General features: G+C 43.6%; 12 non-coding genes across 12 annotated transcripts; all 12 read right to left on the bottom strand.

Annotated features, from left to right (window-relative positions):
- Positions 1-1,076: 1,076 nt before the first annotated feature.
- trnam-cau (transfer RNA methionine (anticodon CAU)) lies at positions 1,077-1,149 on the bottom strand. Its single transcript has one exon. It is a non-coding gene; the product is annotated as a tRNA-Met (tRNA).
- A 196-nt stretch (positions 1,150-1,345) lies between these two features.
- Positions 1,346-1,416, bottom strand: trnag-gcc (transfer RNA glycine (anticodon GCC)). The gene has a single exon. It is a non-coding gene; the product is annotated as a tRNA-Gly (tRNA).
- Positions 1,417-4,449: 3,033 nt separating this feature from the next.
- trnam-cau (transfer RNA methionine (anticodon CAU)) lies at positions 4,450-4,522 on the bottom strand. Its single transcript has one exon. It is a non-coding gene; the product is annotated as a tRNA-Met (tRNA).
- Positions 4,523-4,700: 178 nt separating this feature from the next.
- trnag-gcc (transfer RNA glycine (anticodon GCC)) lies at positions 4,701-4,771 on the bottom strand. The gene has a single exon. It is a non-coding gene; the product is annotated as a tRNA-Gly (tRNA).
- A 1,154-nt stretch (positions 4,772-5,925) lies between these two features.
- On the bottom strand, positions 5,926-5,998 carry trnam-cau (transfer RNA methionine (anticodon CAU)). Its single transcript has one exon. It is a non-coding gene; the product is annotated as a tRNA-Met (tRNA).
- A 2,123-nt stretch (positions 5,999-8,121) lies between these two features.
- Positions 8,122-8,194, bottom strand: trnam-cau (transfer RNA methionine (anticodon CAU)). Its single transcript has one exon. It is a non-coding gene; the product is annotated as a tRNA-Met (tRNA).
- A 178-nt stretch (positions 8,195-8,372) lies between these two features.
- trnag-gcc (transfer RNA glycine (anticodon GCC)) lies at positions 8,373-8,443 on the bottom strand. The gene has a single exon. It is a non-coding gene; the product is annotated as a tRNA-Gly (tRNA).
- Positions 8,444-9,793: 1,350 nt separating this feature from the next.
- Positions 9,794-9,864, bottom strand: trnag-gcc (transfer RNA glycine (anticodon GCC)). The gene has a single exon. It is a non-coding gene; the product is annotated as a tRNA-Gly (tRNA).
- Positions 9,865-14,664: 4,800 nt separating this feature from the next.
- On the bottom strand, positions 14,665-14,737 carry trnam-cau (transfer RNA methionine (anticodon CAU)). The gene has a single exon. It is a non-coding gene; the product is annotated as a tRNA-Met (tRNA).
- Positions 14,738-14,915: 178 nt separating this feature from the next.
- Positions 14,916-14,986, bottom strand: trnag-gcc (transfer RNA glycine (anticodon GCC)). The gene has a single exon. It is a non-coding gene; the product is annotated as a tRNA-Gly (tRNA).
- Positions 14,987-17,932: 2,946 nt separating this feature from the next.
- Positions 17,933-18,005, bottom strand: trnam-cau (transfer RNA methionine (anticodon CAU)). Its single transcript has one exon. It is a non-coding gene; the product is annotated as a tRNA-Met (tRNA).
- A 178-nt stretch (positions 18,006-18,183) lies between these two features.
- Positions 18,184-18,254, bottom strand: trnag-gcc (transfer RNA glycine (anticodon GCC)). The gene has a single exon. It is a non-coding gene; the product is annotated as a tRNA-Gly (tRNA).
- Between the last annotated feature and the right edge of the window lie 1,681 nt (positions 18,255-19,935).

Raw genomic sequence — 19,935 nt, 5'->3', positions numbered from 1 at the left:
TGGTCCATCAGTACTACGTACTAAACCACACACTAACCTCATCACCACTGAACTACCAATGCCCACATTGTGTTCCACTGCACCTCTGGACAGTCACACTAATAAAGTTAGTACTTGGGACAGAATGTTTTGTTGGAAAACTGTTTCGGAAGCTGTCCACCCATCACGTTTACTCAAGAGATGGAGAGAGGGTAGAAATGTCTTAAAACATCTTTATAGCATACCTTCCCTTTTTCCTTTGTTCTGTTTCATGCCCTTCTAGTGGTGTGAAAATTTGCAGGTGTTGAAATCTAAGCTCCTTGACTGGCACACATCTTGGGTATTAGACAGGGGAGCGCAATTCCTGGATGTCCGCTTTAGTTTGGCTTGAATTTTAGGTTTTATATATGCTTTAAGCATCTAGAGTTCACAGAAAAAAACACTTGTTCTCCTAAAGCCTTTATTCCTTTGTCCTTTGCTTTACCAATGCTCTCTCTAGAAGGTAGAGGACTGCACATATGTCCAAGCTGGCCATTCTACAATAGACCTGCCTCGTGTCAGGCTTGACAAAAAATGTAAACACCTCATCACATCTATCCTCATCACCACTGAACTACCGAGGCTGAGGGAAAAAGCATGCTAAATTGAAAAAATGTAAACATCTTTTCGCATTTCACAAAGGCAATAGCATTGACGCCCTTAATTGAGTCTTCATTAATTGTCTTCAGACTATTGAGGTTAGTACTTGGGACAGAATGTTTTGTTGGATGGTAAAACAGTTTCGGAGGCTGCCCAGCCCTCAAGTCTACTCAAGAGATGGAGAGAAGGTAGAACTGTCTCAAAACATCTTTATAGCATACCTTCCCTTTTTCCTTTGTTGTGTTTCATGTCATTCTAGTGGTGTGAAAATGTGCAGGTGTTGAAGTCTAAGCTCCTTGACTGGCACAAGTCTCGGTACTAGAGAGGGGAGCTGGAGTTCACGGAAAGAACACTTGTTGTGCTGAAGACTTTATTCCTTTGACCTTTGGATTACCAATGCTGTCTCTGGAAGGTAGAGGACCGCACATATGTCGAAGCTGTCCATTCTACGAAAAACCTGCCTCGTGTGAGGCTTGAACTCACGACCTTCAGATTATGAGACTGACGCGCTGCCAACTGCGCCAACGAGGCTGAGGGAATGCGCCTGCTAAATTGAAAAACAATTGTAAACACCTTTTCGCATTTCATAAAGACAATAGCATTGACACACTTAATTGGGTCTTCATTAATTGTCCTGAGAATAAATAGAAGGCTGAGACCTCTGTTACTGCATATCAGTCAGTCAAGCTGCGCTCATTTTGAGTTGTGAGACTTTTAAAGAGGTGCTTGCATTGGCCGGGAATCGAACCCGGGTCTCCCGCGTGGCAGGCGAGAATTCGACCACTGAACCACCAACGCCCACGTGTTGGAAAAAGGAGTTCCATTGAACACGCCATCGCGTGTAGACAGAATCTTTTTCTTGATGGTCCATCAGTACTACATACTAAACCACATACTAACCTCATCACCACTGAACTACCAATGCCCACATTGTGTTCCACTGCACCACTGGACAGTCGCACTAATGACATTTGTACTTGGGACAGAATGTTTTGCTGAAAGGTAAAACAGTTTCGGAAACTGCCCATCCCTCGTGTCTACTCAAGAGATGGAGAGAAGGTAGAAGTGTCTTAAATCATCTTTATAGCATACCTTCCTTTTTACCTTTGTTGTGTTTCATGCCATTCTAGTGGGGTGAGAATTTGCAGATGCAGAGGCGAGAATTCGACCACTGAACCACCAATGCCCATGTGCCGGAGAAAGGAGTTCCATTGAAGACGCCATCGCGTGTAGACAGAATGTTTTTTGATGGTCCATCAGTACTACGTACTAAACCACACACTAACCTCATCACCACTGAACTACCAATGCCCACATTGTGTTCCACTGCACCTCTGGACAGTCACACTAATGAAGTTAGTACTTGGGACAGAATGTTTTGTTGGAAAACTGTTTCGGAAGCTGTCCACCCATCACGTCTACTCAAGAGATGGAGAGAAGGTAGAAGTGTCTTAAATCATCTTTATAGCATACCTTCCTTTTTCCCTTTGTTGTGTTTCATGCCATCCTAGTGGGGTGAGAATTTGCAGATGCAGAGGCGAGAATTCGACCACTGAACCACCAATGCCCATGTGCCGGAGAAAGGAGTTCCATTGAAGACGCCATCGCGTGTAGACAGAATGTTTTTTGATGGTCCATCAGTACTACGTACTAAACCACACACTAACCTCATCACCACTGAACCACCAACGCCAGGTAAAACAGTTTCGGAAACTGCCCATCCCTCGTGTCTACTCAAGAGATGGAGAGAAGGTAGAAGTGTCTTAAATCATCTTTATAGCATACCTTCCTTTTTACCTTTGTTGTGTTTCATGCCATTCTAGTGGGGTGAGAATTTGCAGATGCAGAGGCGAGAATTCGACCACTGAACCACCAATGCCCATGTGCCGGAGAAAGGAGTTCCATTGAAGACGCCATCGCGTGTAGACAGAATGTTTTTTGATGGTCCATCAGTACTACGTACTAAACCACACACTAACCTCATCACCACTGAACTACCAATGCCCACATTGTGTTCCACTGCACCTCTGGACAGTCACACTAATGAAGTTAGTACTTGGGACAGAATGTTTTGTTGGAAAACTGTTTCGGAAGCTGTCCACCCATCACGTCTACTCAAGAGATGGAGAGAAGGTAGAAATGTTTTAAAACATCTTTATAGCATACCTTCCCTTTTTCATTTGTTCTGTTTCATGCCCTTCTAGTGGTGTGAAAATTTGCAGGTGTTGAAATCTAAGCTCCTTGACTGGCACACATCTTGGGTATTAGACAGGGGAGCGCAATTCCTGGATGTCCGCTTTAGTTTGGGTTGAATTTTAGGTTTTATATATGCTTTAAGCATCTAGAGTTCACGGAAAAAAACACTTGTTCTCCTAAAGCCTTTATTCCTTTGTCCTTTGCATTACCAATGCTCTCTCTAGAAGGTAGAGGACTGCACATATGTCCAAGCTGGCCATTCTACAATAGACCTGCCTCGTGTCAGGCTTGACAAAAAATGTAAACACCTCATCACATCTATCCTCATCACCACTGAACTACCGAGGCTGAGGGAAAAAGCATGCTAAATTGAAAAAATGTAAACATCTTTTCGCATTTCACAAAGGCAATAGCATTGACGCCCTTAATTGAGTCTTCATTAATTGTCTTCAGACTATTGAGGTTAGTACTTGGGACAGAATGTTTTGTTGGATGGTAAAACAGTTTCGGAGGCTGCCCAGCCCTCACGTCTACTCAAGAGATGGAGAGAAGGTAGAACTGTCTCAAAACATCTTTATAGCATACCCTCCCTTTTTCCTTTGTTCTGTTTCATGTCATTCTAGTGGTGTGAAAATGTGCAGGTGTTGAAGTCTAAGCTCCTTGACTGGCACAAATCTCGGTACTAGAGAGGGGAGCTGGAGTTCACGGAAAGAACACTTGTTGTGCTGAAGACTTTATTCCTTTGACCTTTGGATTACCAATGCTGTCTCTGGAAGGTAGAGGACCGCACATATGTCGAAGCTGTCCATTCTACGAAAAACCTGCCTCGTGTGAGGCTTGAACTCACGACCTTCAGATTATGAGACTGACGCGCTGCCAACTGTTAATTGTAAACACCTTTTCGCATTTCATAAAGACAATAGCATTGACACACTTAATTGGGTCTTCATTAATTGTCCTGAGAATAAATAGAAGGCTGAGACCTCTGTTACTGCATATCAGTCAGTCAAGCTGAGACTTTTAAAGAGGCGCTTATATTGGCCGGGAATCGAACCCGGGTCTCCCGCGTGGCAGGCGAGAATTCGACCACTGGACCACCAATGCCCACGTGTTGGAAAAAGGAGTTCCATTGAAGACGCCATCGCGTGTAGACAGAATCTTTTTCTTGATGGTCCATCAGTACTACATACTAAACCACATACTAACCTCATCACCACTGAACTACCAATGCCCACATTGTGTTCCACTGCACCACTGGACAGTCGCACTAATGACATTTGTACTTGGGACAGAATGTTTTGTTGAAAGGTAAAACTGTTTCGGAAGCTGTCCACCCATCACGTCTACTCAACAGATGGAGAGAAGGTAGAAATGTCTTAAAACATCTTTATAGCATACCTTCCCTTTTTCCTTTGTTCTGTTTCATGTCATTCTAGTGGTGTGAAAATGTGCAGGTGTTGAAGTCTAAGCTCCTTGACTGGCACAAATCTCGGTACTAGAGAGGGGAGCTGGAGTTCACGGAAAGAACACTTGTTGTGCTGAAGACTTTATTCCTTTGACCTTTGGATTACCAATGCTGTCTCTGGAAGGTAGAGGACCGCACATATGTCGAAGCTGTCCATTCTACGAAAAACCTGCCTCGTGTGAGGCTTGAACTCACGACCTTCAGATTATGAGACTGACGCGCTGCCAACTGCGCCAACGAGGCTGAGGGAATGCGCCTGCTAAATTGAAAAACAATTGTAAACACCTTTTCGCATTTCATAAAGACAATAGCATTGACACACTTAATTGGGTCTTCATTAATTGTCCTGAGAATAAATAGAAGGCTGAGACCTCTGTTACTGCATATCAGTCAGTCAAGCTGAGACTTTTAAAGAGGCGCTTGCATTGGCCGGGAATCGAACCCGGGTCTCCCGCGTGGCAGGCGAGAATTCGACCACTGAACCACCAATGCCCACGTGTTGGAAAAAGGAGTTCCATTGAAGACGCCATCGCGTGTAGACAGAATCTTTTTCTTGATGGTCCATCAGTACTACATACTAAACACATTGTGTTCCACTGCACCACTGGACAGTCGCACTAATGACATTTGTACTTGGGACAGAATGTTTTGCTGAAAGGTAAAACAGTTTCGGAAACTGCCCAACCCTCGTGTCTACTCAAGAGATGGAGAGAAGGTAGATGTGTCTTAAATCATCTTTATAGCATACCTTCCTTTTTCCCTTTGTTGTGTTTCATGCCATTCTAGTGGGGTGAGAATTTGCAGATGCAGAGGCGAGAATTCGACCACTGAACCACCAATGCCCATGTGCCGGAGAAAGGAGTTCCTTGACTGGCACACATCTTGGGTATTAGACAGGGGAGCGCAATTCCTGGATGTCCGTTTTAGTTTGGCTTGAATTTTAGGTTTTATATATGCTTTAAGCATCTAGAGTTCACGGAAAAAAACAGTTGTTCTCCTAAAGCCTTTATTCCTTTGTCCTTTGCATTACCAATGCTCTCTCTAGAAGGTAGAGGACTGCACATATGTCCAAGCTGGCCATTCTACAATAGACCTGCCTCGTGTCAGGCTTGACAAAAAATGTAAACACCACCTCATCACATCTATCCTCATCACCACTGAACTACCGAGGCTGAGGGAAAAAGCATGCTAAATTGAAAAAATGTAAACATCTTTTCGCATTTCACAAAGGCAATAGCATTGACGCCCTTAATTGAGTCTTCATTAATTGTCTTCAGACTATTGAGGTTAGTACTTGGGACAGAATGTTTTGTTGGATGGTAAAACAGTTTCGGAGGCTGCCCAGCCCTCACGTCTACTCAAGAGATGGAGAGAAGGTAGAACTGTCTCAAAACATCTTTATAGCATACCCTCCCTTTTTCCTTTGTTCTGTTTCATGTCATTCTAGTGGTGTGAAAATGTGCAGGTGTTGAAGTCTAAGCTCCTTGACTGGCACAAATCTCGGTACTAGAGAGGGGAGCTGGAGTTCACGGAAAGAACACTTGTTGTGCTGAAGACTTTATTCCTTTGACCTTTGGATTACCAATGCTGTCTCTGGAAGGTAGAGGACCGCACATATGTCGAAGCAGTCCATTCTACGAAAAACCTGCCTCGTGTGAGGCTTGAACTCACGACCTTCAGATTATGAGACTGACGCGCTGCCAACTGCGCCAACAAGGCTGAGGGAATGCGCCTGCTAAATTGAAAAACAATTGTAAACACCTTTTCGCATTTCATAAAGACAATAGCATTGACACACTTAATTGGGTCTTCATTAATTGTCCTGAGAATAAGTAGAAGGCTGAGACCTCTGTTACTGCATATCAGTCAGTCAAGCTGAGACTTTTAAAGAGGCGCTTGCATTGGCCGAGAATCAAACCCGGGTCTCCCGCGTGGCAGGCGAGAATTCGACCACTGAACCACCAATGCCGACGTGTTGGAAAAAGGAGTTCCATTGAAGACGCCATCGCGTGTAGACAGAATCTTTTTCTTGATGGTCCATCAGTACTACATACTAAACCACATACTAACCTCATCACCACTGAACTACCAATGCCCACATTGTGTTCCACTGCACCACTGGACAGTCGCACTAATGACATTTGTACTTGGGACAGAATGTTTTGCTGAAAGGTAAAACAGTTTCGGAAACTGCCCAACCCTCGTGTCTACTCAAGAGATGGAGAGAAGGTAGAAGTGTCTTAAATCATCTTTATAGCATACCTTCCTTTTTCCCTTTGTTGTGTTTCATGCCATTCTAGTGGGGTGAGAATTTGCAGATGCAGAGGCGAGAATTCGACCACTGAACCACCAATGCCCATGTGCCGGAGAAAGGAGTTCCATTGAAGACGCCATCGCGTGTAGACAGAATGTTTTTTGATGGTCCATCAGTACTACGTACTAAACCACACACTAACCTCATCACCACTGAACTACCAATGCCCACATTGTGTTCCACTGCACCTCTGGACAGTCACACTAATGAAGTTAGTACTTGGGACAGAATGTTTTGTTGGAAAACTGTTTCGGAAGCTGTCCACCCATCACGTCTACTCAAGAGATGGAGAGAAGGTAGAAGTGTCTTAAATCATCTTTATAGCATACCTTCCTTTTTCCCTTTGTTGTGTTTCATGCCATCCTAGTGGGGTGAGAATTTGCAGATGCAGAGGCGAGAATTCGACCACTGAACCACCAATGCCCACGTGTTGTAAAAAGGAGTTCCATTGAAGACGCCATCGCGTGTAGACAGAATGTTTTTTGATGGTCCATCAGTACTACGTACTAAACCACACACTAACCTCATCACCACTGAACTACCAATGCCCACATTGTGTTCCACTGCACCTCTGGACAGTCACACTAATGAAGTTAGTACTTGGGACAGAATGTTTTGTTGGAAAACTGTTTCGGAAGCTGTCCACCCATCACGTCTACTCAAGAGATGGAGAGAAGGTAGAAATGTTTTAAAACATCTTTATAGCATACCTTCCCTTTTTCCTTTGTTCTGTTTCATGCCCTTCTAGTGGTGTGAAAATTTGCAGGTGTTGAAATCTAAGCTCCTTGACTGGCACACATCTTGGGTATTAGACAGGGGAGCGCAATTCCTGGATGTCCGCTTTAGTTTGGGTTGAATTTTAGGTTTTATATATGCTTTAAGCATCTAGAGTTCACGGAAAAAAACACTTGTTCTCCTAAAGCCTTTATTCCTTTGTCCTTTGCATTACCAATGCTCTCTCTAGAAGGTAGAGGACTGCACATATGTCCAAGGCTTGACAAAAAATGTAAACACCTCATCACATCTATCCTCATCACCACTGAACTACCGAGGCTGAGGGAAAAAGCATGCTAAATTGAAAAAATGTAAACATCTTTTCGCATTTCACAAAGGCAATAGCATTGACGCCCTTAATTGAGTCTTCATTAATTGTCTTCAGACTATTGAGGTTAGTACTTGGGACAGAATGTTTTGTTGGATGGTAAAACAGTTTCGGAGGCTGCCCAGCCCTCACGTCTACTCAAGAGATGGAGAGAAGGTAGAACTGTCTCAAAACATCTTTATAGCATACCCTCCCTTTTTCCTTTGTTCTGTTTCATGTCATTCTAGTGGTGTGAAAATGTGCAGGTGTTGAAGTCTAAGCTCCTTGACTGGCACAAATCTCGGTACTAGAGAGGGGAGCTGGAGTTCACGGAAAGAACACTTGTTGTGCTGAAGACTTTATTCCTTTGACCTTTGGATTACCAATGCTGTCTCTGGAAGGTAGAGGACCGCACATATGTCGAAGCTGTCCATTCTACGAAAAACCTGCCTCGTGTGAGGCTTGAACTCACGACCTTCAGATTATGAGACTGACGCGCTGCCAACTGCGCCAACGAGGCTGAGGGAATGCGCCTGCTAAATTGAAAAACAATTGTAAACACCTTTTCGCATTTCATAAAGACAATAGCATTGACACACTTAATTGGGTCTTCATTAATTGTCCTGAGAATAAATAGAAGGCTGAGACCTCTGTTACTGTATATCAGTCAGTCAAGCTGAGACTTTTAAAGAGGCGCTTGCATTGGCCGGGAATCGAACCCGGGTCTCCCGCGTGGCAGGCGAGAATTCGACCACTGAACCACCAATGCCCACGTGTTGTAAAAAGGAGTTCCATTGAAGACGCCATCGCGTGTAGACAGAATGTTTTTTGATGGTCCATCAGTACTACGTACTAAACCACACACTAACCTCATCACCACTGAACTACCAATGCCCACATTGTGTTCCACTGCACCTCTGGACAGTCACACTAATGAAGTTAGTACTTGGGACAGAATGTTTTGTTGGAAAACTGTTTCGGAAGCTGTCCACCCATCACGTCTACTCAAGAGATGTAGAGAAGTTAGAAATGTTTTAAAACATCTTTATAGCATACCTTCCCTTTTTCCTTTGTTCTGTTTCATGCCCTTCTAGTGGTGTGAAAATTTGCAGGTGTTGAAATCTAAGCTCCTTGACTGGCACACAGCTTGGGTATTAGACAGGGGAGCACAATTCCTGGATGTCCGCTTTAGTTTGGCTTGAATTTTAGGTTTTATATATGCTTTAAGCATCTAGAGTTCACGGAAAAAAACACTTGTTCTCCTAAAGCCTTTATTCCTTTGTCCTTTCCATTACCAATGCTCTCTCTAGAAGGTAGAGGACTGCACATATGTCCAAGCTGGCCATTCTACAATAGACCTGCCTCGTGTCAGGCTTGACAAAAAATGTAAACACCTCATCACATCTATCCTCATCACCACTGAACTACCGAGGCTGAGGGAAAAAGCATGCTAAATTGAAAAAATGTAAACATCTTTTCGCATTTCACAAAGGCAATAGCATTGACGCCCTTAATTGAGTCTTCATTAATTGTCTTCAGAGTATTGAGGTTAGTACTTGGGACAGAATGTTTTGTTGGATGGTAAAACAGTTTCGGAGGCTGCCCAGCCCTCACGTCTACTCAAGAGATGGAGAGAAGGTAAAACTGTCTCAAAACATCTTTATAGCATACCCTCCCTTTTTCCTTTGTTCTGTTTCATGTCATTCTAGTGGTGTGAAAATGTGCAGGTGTTGAAGTCTAAGCTCCTTGACTGGCACAAATCTCGGTACTAGAGAGGGGAGCTGGAGTTCACGGAAAGAACACTTGTTGTGCTGAAGACTTTATTCCTTTGACCTTTGGATTACCAATGCTGTCTCTGGAAGGTAGAGGACCGCACATATGTCGAAGCTGTCCATTCTACGAAAAACCTGCCTCGTGTGAGGCTTGAACTCACGACCTTCAGATTATGAGACTGACGCGCTGCCAACTGTTAATTGTAAACACCTTTTCGCATTTCATAAAGACAATAGCATTGACACACTTAATTGGGTCTTCATTAATTGTCCTGAGAATAAATAGAAGGCTGAGACCTCTGTTACTGCATATCAGTCAGTCAAGCTGAGACTTTTAAAGAGGCGCTTGCATTGGCCGGGAATCGAACCCGGGTCTCCCGCGTGGCAGGCGAGAATTCGACCACTGAACCACCAATGCCCACGTGTTGTAAAAAGGAGTTCCATTGAAGACGCCATCGCGTGTAGACAGAATGTTTTTTGATGGTCCATCAGTACTACGTACTAAACCACACACTAACCTCATCACCACTGAACTACCAATGCCCACATTGTGTTCCACTGCACCACTGGACAGTCGCACTAATGACATTTGTACTTGGGACAGAATGTTTTGTTGAAAGGTAAAACTGTTTCGGAAGCTGTCCACCCATCACGTCTACTCAAGAGATGGAGAGAAGGTAGAAATGTTTTAAAACATCTTTATAGCATACCTTCCCTTTTTCCTTTGTTCTGTTTCATGCCCTTCTAGTGGTGTGAAAATTTGCAGATGCAGAGGCGAGAATTCGACCACTGAACCACCAATGCCCATGTGCCGGAGAAAGGAGTTCCATTGAAGACGCCATCGCGTGTAGACAGAATGTTTTTTGATGGTCCATCAGTACTACGTACTAAACCACACACTAACCTCATCACCACTGAACTACCAATGCCCACATTGTGTTCCACTGCACCACTGGACAGTCGCACTAATGACATTTGTACTTGGGACAGAATGTTTTGTTGAAAGGTAAAACTGTTTCGGAAGCTGTCCACCCATCACGTCTACTCAAGAGATGGAGAGAAGGTAGAAATGTCTTAAAACATCTTTATAGCATACCTTCGCTTTTTCCTTTGTTCTGTTTCATGCCCTTCTAGTGGTGTGAAAATTTGCAGGTGTTGAAATCTAAGCTCCTTGACTGGCACACATCTTGGGTATTAGACAGGGGAGCGCAATTCTTGGATGTCCGCTTTAGTTTGGGTTGAATTTTAGGTTTTATATATGCTTTAAGCATCTAGAGTTCACAGAAAAAAACACTTGTTCTCCTAAAGCCTTTATTCCTTTGTCCTTTGCATTACCAATGCTCTCTCTAGAAGGTAGAGGACTGCACATATGTCCAAGCTGGCCATTCTACAATAGACCTGCCTCGTGTCAGGCTTGACAAAAAATGTAAACACCTCATCACATCTATCCTCATCACCACTGAACTACCGAGGCTGAGGGAAAAAGCATGCTAAATTGAAAAAATGTAAACATCTTTTCGCATTTCACAAAGGCAATAGCATTGACGCCCTTAATTGAGTCTTCATTAATTGTCTTCAGACTATTGAGGTTAGTACTTGGGACAGAATGTTTTGTTGGATGGTAAAACAGTTTCGGAGGCTGCCCAGCCCTCACGTCTACTCAAGAGATGGAGAGAAGGTAGAACTGTCTCAAAACATCTTTATAGCATACCCTCCCTTTTTCCTTTGTTCTGTTTCATGTCATTCTAGTGATGTGAAAATGTGCAGGTGTTGAAGTCTAAGCTCCTTGACTGGCACAAATCTCGGTACTAGAGAGGGGAGCTGGAGTTCACGGAAAGAACACTTGTTGTGCTGAAGACTTTATTCCTTTGACCTTTGGATTACCAATGCTGTCTCTGGAAGGTAGAAGACCGCACATATGTCGAAGCTGTCCATTCTACGAAAAACCTGCCTCGTGAGAGGCTTGAACTCACGACCTTCAGATTATGAGACTGACACGCTGCCAACTGCACCAACGAGGCTGAGGGAATGCGCCTGCTAAATTGAAAAACAATTGTAAACACCTTTTCGCATTTCATAAAGACAATAGCATTGACACACTTAATTGGGTCTTCATTAATTGTCCTGAGAATAAGTAGAAGGCTGAGACCTCTGTTACTGCATATCAGTCAGTCAAGCTGAGACTTTTAAAGAGGCGCTTGCATTGACCGGGAATCCAACCCGGGTCTCCCGCGTGGCAGGCGAGAATTCGACCACTGAACCACCAATGCCCACGTGTTGGAAAAAGGAGTTCCATTGAAGACGCCATCGCGTGTAGACAGAATCTTTTTCTTGATGGTCCATCAGTACTACATACTAAACCACATACTAACCTCATCACCACTGAACTACCAATGCCCACATTGTGTTCCACTGCACCACTGGACAGTCGCACTAATGACATTTGTACTTGGGACAGAATGTTTTGCTGAAAGGTAAAACAGTTTCGGAAACTGCCCAACCCTCGTGTGTACTCAAGAGATGGAGAGAAGGTAGAAGTGTCTTAAATCATCTTTATAGCATACCTTCCTTTTTCCCTTTTTTGTGTTTCATGCCATCCTAGTGGGGTGAGAATTTGCAGATGCAGAGGCGAGAATTCGACCACTGAACCACCAATGCCCATGTGCCGTAGAAAAGAGTTCTATTGAAGACGCCATCGCGTGTAGACAGAATGTTTTTTGATGGTCCATCAGTACTACGTACTAAACCACACACTAACCTCATCACCACTGAACTACCAATGCCCACATTGTGTTCCACTGCACCTCTGGACAGTCACACTAATGAAGTTAGTACTTGGGACAGAATGTTTTGTTGGAAAACTGTTTCGGAAGCTGTCCACCCATCACGTCTACTCAAGAGATGGAGAGAAGGTAGAAATGTCTTAAAACATCTTTATAGCATACCTTCCCTTTTTCCTTTGTTCTGTTTCATGCCCTTCTAGTGGTGTGAAAATTTGCAGGTGTTGAAATCTAAGCTCCTTGACTGGCACACATCTTGGGTATTAGACAGGGGAGCGCAATTCCTGGATGTCCGCTTTAGTTTGGGTTGAATTTTAGGTTTTATATATGCTTTAAGCATCTAGAGTTCACAGAAAAAAACACTTGTTCTCCTAAAGCCTTTATTCCTTTGTCCTTTGCATTACCAATGCTCTCTCTAGAAGGTAGAGGACTGCACATATGTCCAAGCTGGCCATTCTACAATAGACCTGCCTCGTGTCAGGCTTGACAAAAAATGTAAACACCTCATCACATCTATCCTCATCACCACTGAACTACCGAGGCTGAGGGAAAAAGCATGCTAAATTGAAAAAATGTAAACATCTTTTCGCATTTCACAAAGGCAATAGCATTGACGCCCTTAATTGAGTCTTCATTAATTGTCTTCAGACTATTGAGGTTAGTACTTGGGACAGAATGTTTTGTTGGATGGTAAAACAGTTTCGGAGGCTGCCCAGCCCTCACGTCTACTCAAGAGATGGAGAGAAGGTAGAACTGTCTCAAAACATCTTTATAGCATACCCTCCCTTTTTCCTTTGTTCTGTTTCATGTCATTCTAGTGATGTGAAAATGTGCAGGTGTTGAAGTCTAAGCTCCTTGACTGGCACAAATCTCGGTACTAGAGAGGGGAGCTGGAGTTCACGGAAAGAACACTTGTTGTGCTGAAGACTTTATTCCTTTGACCTTTGGATTACCAATGCTGTCTCTGGAAGGTAGAGGACCGCACATATGTCGAAGCTGTCCATTCTACGAAAAACCTGCCTCGTGTGAGGCTTGAACTCACGACCTTCAGATTATGAGACTGACGCGCTGCCAACTGTTAATTGTAAACACCTTTTCGCATTTCATAAAGACAATAGCATTGACACACTTAATTGGGTCTTCATTAATTGTCCTGAGAATAAATAGAAGGCTGAGACCTCTGTTACTGCATATCAGTCAGTCAAGCTGAGACTTTTAAAGAGGCGCTTGCATTGGCCGTGAATCGAACCCGGGTCTCCCGCGTGGCAGGCGAGAATTCGACCACTGAACCACCAATGCCCACGTGTTGTAAAAAGGAGTTCCATTGAAGACGCCATCGCGTGTAGACAGAATGTTTTTTGATGGTCCATCAGTACTACGTACTAAACCACACACTAACCTCATCACCACTGAACTACCAATGCCCACATTGTGTTCCACTGCACCACTGGACAGTCGCACTAATGACATTTGTACTTGGAACAGAATGTTTTGTTGAAAGGTAAAACTGTTTCGGAAGCTGTCCACCCATCACGTCTACTCAAGAGATGGAGAGAAGGTAGAAATGTTTTAAAACATCTTTATAGCATACCTTCCCTTTTTCCTTTGTTCTGTTTCATGCCCTTCTAGTGGTGTGAAAATTTGCAGGTGTTGAAATCTAAGCTCCTTGACTGGCACACATCTTGGGTATTAGACAGGGGAGCGCAATTCCTGGATGTCCGCTTTAGTTCGGCTTGAATTTTAGGTTTTATATATGCTTTAAGCATCTAGAGTTCACGGAAAAAAACACTTGTTCTCCTAAAGCCTTTATTCCTTTGTCCTTTGCATTACCAATGCTCTCTCTAGAAGGTAGAGGACTGCACATATGTCCAAGCTGGCCATTCTACAATAGACCTGCCTCGTGTCAGGCTTGACAAAAAATGTAAACACCTCATCACATCTATCCTCATCACCACTGAACTACCGAGGCTGAGGGAAAAAGCATGCTAAATTGAAAAAATGTAAACATCTTTTCGCATTTCACAAAGGCAATAGCATTGACGCCCTTAATTGAGTCTTCATTAATTGTCTTCAGACTATTGAGGTTAGTACTTGGGACAGAAAGTTTTGTTGTAAAACAGTTTCGGAGGCTGCCCAGCCCTCAAGTCTACTCAAGAGATGGAGAGAAGGTAGAACTGTCTCAAAACATCTTTATAGCATACCCTCCCTTTTTCATTTGTTCTGTTTCATGTCATTCTAGTGGTGTGAAAATGTGCAGGTGTTGAAGTCTAAGCTCCTTGACTGGCACGAGTCTCGGTACTAGAGAGGGGAGCTGGAGTTCACGGAAAGAACACTTGTTGTGCTGAAGACTTTATTCCTTTGACCTTTGGATTACCAATGCTGTCTCTGGAAGGTAGAGGACCGCACATATGTCGAAGCTGTCCATTCTACGAAAAACCTGCCTCGTGTGAGGCTTGAACTCACGACCTTCAGATTATGAGACTGACGCGCTGCCAACTGCGCCAACGAGGCTGAGGGAATGCGCCTGCTAAATTGAAAAACAATTGTAAACACCTTTTCGCATTTCATAAAGACAATAGCATTGACACACTTAATTGGGTCTTCATTAATTGTCCTGAGAATAAATAGAAGGCTGAGACCTCTGTTACTGTATATCAGTCAGTCAAGCTGAGACTTTTAAAGAGGCGCTTGCATTGGCCGGGAATCGAACCCGGGTCTCCCGCGTGGCAGGCGAGAATTCGACCACTGAACCACCAATGCCCACGTGTTGTAAAAAGGAGTTCCATTGAAGACGCCATCGCGTGTAGACAGAATGTTTTTTGATGGTCCATCAGTACTACGTACTAAACCACACACTAACCTCATCACCACTGAACTACCAATGCCCACATTGTGTTCCACTGCACCACTGGACAGTCGCACTAATGACATTTGTACTTGGGACAGAATGTTTTGCTGAAAGGTAAAACAGTTTCGGAAACTGCCCAACCCTCGTGTGTACTCAAGAGATGGAGAGAAGGTAGAAGTGTCTTAAATCATCTTTATAGCATACCTTCCTTTTTCCCTTTTTTGTGTTTCATGCCATCCTAGTGGGGTGAGAATTTGCAGATGCAGAGGCGAGAATTCGACCACTGAACCACCAATGCCCATGTGCCGTAGAAAAGAGTTCTATTGAAGACGCCATCGCGTGTAGACAGAATGTTTTTTGATGGTCCATCAGTACTACGTACTAAACCACACACTAACCTCATCACCACTGAACTACCAATGCCCACATTGTGTTCCACTGCACCTCTGGACAGTCACACTAATGAAGTTAGTACTTGGGACAGAATGTTTTGTTGGAAAACTGTTTCGGAAGCTGTCCACCCATCACGTCTACTCAAGAGATGGAGAGAAGGTAGAAATGTCTTAAAACATCTTTATAGCATACCTTCCCTTTTTCCTTTGTTCTGTTTCATGCCCTTCTAGTGGTGTGAAAATTTGCAGGTGTTGAAATCTAAGCTCCTTGACTGGCACACATCTTGGGTATTAGACAGGGGAGCGCAATTCCTGGATGTCCGCTTTAGTTTGGGTTGAATTTTAGGTTTTATATATGCTTTAAGCATCTAGAGTTCACAGAAAAAAACACTTGTTCTCCTAAAGCCTTTATTCCTTTGTCCTTTGCATTACCAATGCTCTCTCTAGAAGGTAGAGGACTGCACATATGTCCAAGCTGGCCATTCTACAATAGACCTGCCTCGTGTCAGGCTTGACAAAAAATGTAAACACCTCATCACATCTATCCTCATCACCACTGAACTACCGAGGCTGAGGGAAAAAGCATGCTAAATTGAAAAAATGTAAACATCTTTTCGCATTTCACAAAGGCAATAGCATTGACGCCCTTAATTGAGTCTTCATTAATTGTCTTCAGACTATTGAGGTTAGTACTTGGGACAGAATGTTTTGTTGGATGGTAAAACAGTTTCGGAGGCTGCCCAGCCCTCACGTCTACTCAAGAGATGGAGAGAAGGTAGAACTGTCTCAAAACATCTTTATAGCATACCCTCCCTTTTTCCTTTGTTCTGTTTCATGTCATTCTAGTGATGTGAAAATGTGCAGGTGTTGAAGTCTAAGCTCCTTGACTGGCACAAATCTCGGTACTAGAGAGGGGAGCTGGAGTTCACGGAAAGAACACTTGTTGTGCTGAAGACTTTATTCCTTTGACCTTTGGATTACCAATGCTGTCTCTGGAAGGTAGAGGACCGCACATATGTCGAAGCTGTCCATTCTACGAAAAACCTGCCTCGTGTGAGGCTTGAACTCACGACCTTCAGATTATGAGACTGACGCGCTGCCAACTGTTAATTGTAAACACCTTTTCGCATTTCATAAAGACAATAGCATTGACACACTTAATTGGGTCTTCATTAATTGTCCTGAGAATAAATAGAAGGCTGAGACCTCTGTTACTGCATATCAGTCAGTCAAGCTGAGACTTTTAAAGAGGCGCTTGCATTGGCCGTGAATCGAACCCGGGTCTCCCGCGTGGCAGGCGAGAATTCGACCACTGAACCACCAATGCCCACGTGTTGTAAAAAGGAGTTCCATTGAAGACGCCATCGCGTGTAGACAGAATGTTTTTTGATGGTCCATCAGTACTACGTACTAAACCACACACTAACCTCATCACCACTGAACTACCAATGCCCACATTGTGTTCCACTGCACCACTGGACAGTCGCACTAATGACATTTGTACTTGGAACAGAATGTTTTGTTGAAAGGTAAAACTGTTTCGGAAGCTGTCCACCCATCACGTCTACTCAAGAGATGGAGAGAAGGTAGAAATGTTTTAAAACATCTTTATAGCATACCTTCCCTTTTTCCTTTGTTCTGTTTCATGCCCTTCTAGTGGTGTGAAAATTTGCAGGTGTTGAAATCTAAGCTCCTTGACTGGCACACATCTTGGGTATTAGACAGGGGAGCGCAATTCCTGGATGTCCGCTTTAGTTCGGCTTGAATTTTAGGTTTTATATATGCTTTAAGCATCTAGAGTTCACGGAAAAAAACACTTGTTCTCCTAAAGCCTTTATTCCTTTGTCCTTTGCATTACCAATGCTCTCTCTAGAAGGTAGAGGACTGCACATATGTCCAAGCTGGCCATTCTACAATAGACCTGCCTCGTGTCAGGCTTGACAAAAAATGTAAACACCTCATCACATCTATCCTCATCACCACTGAACTACCGAGGCTGAGGGAAAAAGCATGCTAAATTGAAAAAATGTAAACATCTTTTCGCATTTCACAAAGGCAATAGCATTGACGCCCTTAATTGAGTCTTCATTAATTGTCTTCAGACTATTGAGGTTAGTACTTGGGACAGAAAGTTTTGTTGTAAAACAGTTTCGGAGGCTGCCCAGCCCTCAAGTCTACTCAAGAGATGGAGAGAAGGTAGAACTGTCTCAAAACATCTTTATAGCATACCCTCCCTTTTTCATTTGTTCTGTTTCATGTCATTCTAGTGGTGTGAAAATGTGCAGGTGTTGAAGTCTAAGCTCCTTGACTGGCACGAGTCTCGGTACTAGAGAGGGGAGCTGGAGTTCACGGAAAGAACACTTGTTGTGCTGAAGACTTTATTCCTTTGACCTTTGGATTACCAATGCTGTCTCTGGAAGGTAGAGGACCGCACATATGTCGAAGCTGTCCATTCTACGAAAAACCTGCCTCGTGTGAGGCTTGAACTCACGACCTTCAGATTATGAGACTGACGCGCTGCCAACTGCGCCAACGAGGCTGAGGGAATGCGCCTGCTAAATTGAAAAACAATTGTAAACACCTTTTCGCATTTCATAAAGACAATAGCATTGACACACTTAATTGGGTCTTCATTAATTGTCCTGAGAATAAATAGAAGGCTGAGACCTCTGTTACTGTATATCAGTCAGTCAAGCTGAGACTTTTAAAGAGGCGCTTGCATTGGCCGGGAATCGAACCCGGGTCTCCCGCGTGGCAGGCGAGAATTCGACCACTGAACCACCAATGCCCACGTGTTGTAAAAAGGAGTTCCATTGAAGACGCCATCGCGTGTAGACAGAATGTTTTTTGATGGTCCATCAGTACTACGTACTAAACCACACACTAACCTCATCACCACTGAACTACCAATGCCCACATTGTGTTCCACTGCACCACTGGACAGTCGCACTAATGACATTTGTACTTGGGACAGAATGTTTTGCTGAAAGGTAAAACAGTTTCGGAAACTGCCCAACCCTCGTGTGTACTCAAGAGATGGAGAGAAGGTAGAAGTGTCTTAAATCATCTTTATAGCATACCTTCCTTTTTCCCTTTTTTGTGTTTCATGCCATCCTAGTGGGGTGAGAATTTGCAGATGCAGAGGCGAGAATTCGACCACTGAACCACCAATGCCCATGTGCCGTAGAAAAGAGTTCTATTGAAGACGCCATCGCGTGTAGACAGAATGTTTTTTGATGGTCCATCAGTACTACGTACTAAACCACACACTAACCTCATCACCACTGAACTACCAATGCCCACATTGTGTTCCACTGCACCTCTGGACAGTCACACTAATGAAGTTAGTACTTGGGACAGAATGTTTTGTTGGAAAACTGTTTCGGAAGCTGTCCACCCATCACGTCTACTCAAGAGATGGAGAGAAGGTAGAAATGTCTTAAAACATCTTTATAGCATACCTTCCCTTTTTCCTTTGTTCTGTTTCATGCCCTTCTAGTGGTGTGAAAATTTGCAGGTGTTGAAATCTAAGCTCCTTGACTGGCACACATCTTGGGTATTAGACAGGGGAGCGCAATTCCTGGATGTCCGCTTTAGTTTGGGTTGAATTTTAGGTTTTATATATGCTTTAAGCATCTAGAGTTCACAGAAAAAAACACTTGTTCTCCTAAAGCCTTTATTCCTTTGTCCTTTGCATTACCAATGCTCTCTCTAGAAGGTAGAGGACTGCACATATGTCCAAGCTGGCCATTCTACAATAGACCTGCCTCGTGTCAGGCTTGACAAAAAATGTAAACACCTCATCACATCTATCCTCATCACCACTGAACTACCGAGGCTGAGGGAAAAAGCATGCTAAATTGAAAAAATGTAAACATCTTTTCGCATTTCACAAAGGCAATAGCATTGACGCCCTTAATTGAGTCTTCATTAATTGTCTTCAGACTATTGAGGTTAGTACTTGGGACAGAATGTTTTGTTGGATGGTAAAACAGTTTCGGAGGCTGCCCAGCCCTCACGTCTACTCAAGAGATGGAGAGAAGGTAGAACTGTCTCAAAACATCTTTATAGCATACCCTCCCTTTTTCCTTTGTTCTGTTTCATGTCATTCTAGTGATGTGAAAATGTGCAGGTGTTGAAGTCTAAGCTCCTTGACTGGCACAAATCTCGGTACTAGAGAGGGGAGCTGGAGTTCACGGAAAGAACACTTGTTGTGCTGAAGACTTTATTCCTTTGACCTTTGGATTACCAATGCTGTCTCTGGAAGGTAGAGGACCGCACATATGTCGAAGCTGTCCATTCTACGAAAAACCTGCCTCGTGTGAGGCTTGAACTCACGACCTTCAGATTATGAGACTGACGCGCTGCCAACTGTTAATTGTAAACACCTTTTCGCATTTCATAAAGACAATAGCATTGACACACTTAATTGGGTCTTCATTAATTGTCCTGAGAATAAATAGAAGGCT

Source organism: Channa argus, unplaced genomic scaffold (assembly GCF_033026475.1).
Source record: "Channa argus isolate prfri unplaced genomic scaffold, Channa argus male v1.0 Contig022, whole genome shotgun sequence".
Lineage (NCBI taxonomy): Eukaryota > Metazoa > Chordata > Actinopteri > Anabantiformes > Channidae > Channa > Channa argus.
Note: the sequence above shows the minus strand (reverse complement) of the source record. Positions and strands in the feature narration are given on the sequence as shown.